The sequence below is a fragment of the Lampris incognitus genome, chromosome 11, assembly GCF_029633865.1.
Source record: "Lampris incognitus isolate fLamInc1 chromosome 11, fLamInc1.hap2, whole genome shotgun sequence".
Taxonomy (NCBI): domain Eukaryota; kingdom Metazoa; phylum Chordata; class Actinopteri; order Lampriformes; family Lampridae; genus Lampris; species Lampris incognitus.
The window spans coordinates 56,434,982-56,437,481 of record NC_079221.1 but is presented as its reverse complement, the minus strand read 5'-3'; positions in this window follow the sequence as shown (position 1 = coordinate 56,437,481).

The window sequence follows — 2,500 nt, the reverse complement described above, 5'->3', positions numbered from 1 at the left end:
GGACTTCTTCTGCATCAAGTAGAACTTCTTCTGTGTCATGTAGAACTTCTTCTGTGTCATGTAGAACTTCTGCATCCTGTAGGACTTCTTCTGCATCAAGTAGAACTTCTTCTGTGTCGTGTAGAACTTCTGCATCCTGTAGGACTTCTTCTGCATCCTGTAGGACTTCTTCTGTGTCATGTAGAACTTCTTTTGCGTCATGTAGAACTTCTTCTGCGTCATGTAGAACTTCTTCTGCGTCATGTAGGACTTCTTCTGTGTCATGTAGAACTTCTTCTGCGTCCTGTAGGACTTCTTCTGCATCAAGTAGAACTTCTTCTGTGTCATGTAGAACTTCTTCTGTGTCATTTAGAACGCCTGCATCCTGTAGGACTTCTTCTGCATCACGTAGAACTTCTTCTGTGTCATGTAGAACTTCTTCTGTGTCATTTAGAACGCCTGCATCCTGTAGGACTTCTTCTGCATCACGTAGAACTTCTTCTGTGTCATGTAGAACTTCTTTTGCGTCATGTAGAACTTCTTCTGTGTCATGTAGAACTTCTTTTGCGTCATGTAGGACTTCTGTGTCATGTAGAACTTCTTCTGTGTCGTGTAGAACTTCTGCATCCTGTAGGACTTCTTCTGCATCCTGTAGGACTTCTTCTGTGTCATGTAGAACTTCTTTTGCGTCATGTAGAACTTCTTCTGCGTCATGTAAAACTTCTTCTGCGTCATGTAGGACTTCTTCTGTGTCATGTAGAACTTCTTCTGCGTCCTGTAGGACTTCTTCTGCATCAAGTAGAACTTCTTCTGTGTCATGTAGAACTTCTTCTGTGTCATGTAGAACTTCTGCATCCTGTAGGACTTCGTCTGTGTCATGTAGAACTTCTTCTGCGTCATGTAGAACTTCTTTTGCATCATGTAGGACTTCTGCATCACGTAGAACTTCTTCTGTGTCATGTAGAACTTCTTCTGTGTCATGTAGAACTTCTTTTGCGTCATGTAGAACTTCTTCTGCGTCATGTAGGACTTCTTCTGTGTCATGTAGAACTTCTTTTGCGCCATGTAGGACTTCTATGTCATGTAGAACTTCTTTTATGTCATGTAGAACTTATTTTGCATCATGTAGAAGTTCTGTGTCATGTAGAACTTCTTCTGCGTCATGTAGGACTTCTTCTGTGTCATGTAGAACTTCTTTTGCGTCATGTAGAACTTCTTTTGCGTCATGTAGAACTTCTTTTGCGTCATGTAGAACTTCTGTGTCATGTAGAACTTCTTCTGTGTCATCTACGACTCTTCTGCGTCATGTAGGACTTCTTCTGTGTCATGTAGGACTTCTGCGTCATAAAGGACTTCTTCAGTGTCATGTAGGACTTCTTCTGTGTCATGTAGGATTTCTGTGTTTCTTCTTCTGTGTCATGTAGGACTTCTTTTGCGTCATGTAGAACTTCTTTTGCGTCATGTAGGACTTCTGTGTCATGTAGAACTTCTTCTGTGTCATCTACGACTCTTCTGCGTCATGTAGGACTTTGTCTGTGTCATGTAGGACTTCTGTGTCATGTAGGATTTCTGTGTTTCTTCTTCTGTGTCATGTAGGACTTCTTATGTGTCGTGTAGGACTTCTGCATCATGTAGGACTTCTTCTTTGTCATATAGGACTTCTTCTGCATCATGTAGGACTTCTGCGTTTCTTCTGTGTTTCTTCTGTGTCGTGTAGGACGTCTGTTTTTCTTCTGTTTTTCTTCTGTGTTTCTTCTGTGTCATGTAGGACTTTGTCTGTGTCGCGGGGGACTTCTGTGTTTCTTCTATGATATGTATGACTTCTTCTACATCATGTAGGACTTCTATGTCATATAGGACTTCTGTGTCATGTAGGACTTCTTCTGCGTCATGTGGGACTTCTGCGTCATACAGGACTTCTGTGTTTCTTCTTCTGTGTCATGTAGGACTTCTGTGTTTCTTCTTCTGTGTTTCTTCTGTGTTTCTTCTGTGTTCTGTGTTTCTTCTTCTGTGTCATGTAGGACTTCTGTGTTTCTTCTTCTGTGTTTCTTCTGTGTTTCTTCTTCTGTGTCATGTAGGACTTCTGTGTTTCTTCTTCTGTGTTTCTTCTTCTGTGTCATGTAGGACTTCTTCTGCATCATGTAGGACTTCTGTGTTTCTTCTTCTGTGTTTCTTCTGTGTTTCTTCTTCAGCGTCATGTAGGACTTCTCTCAGCGTTATAAACACGTTCTTTGCCTCTAACAACTCAAACTCAGCTGTTTCCTTTTCTCAACCACTCAGTCCCTTTCTAAATGTGTGTTCATAAGGGCCCTGCTGGCTGTCATAGGAGAGGTCTCTGTGGATGATATTATTATTATTATCGTTGTTGTTATAGGAGAGGTCTCTGTGGATGATATTATTATTATTATCGTTGTTGTTGTAGGAGAGGTCTCTGTGGATGATATTGTTGTTGTTTGTTGTTGTTGTTCTTGTTATAGGAGCGGTCTCTGTGGATGATATTGTTGTTGTTGTTGTTAATGTA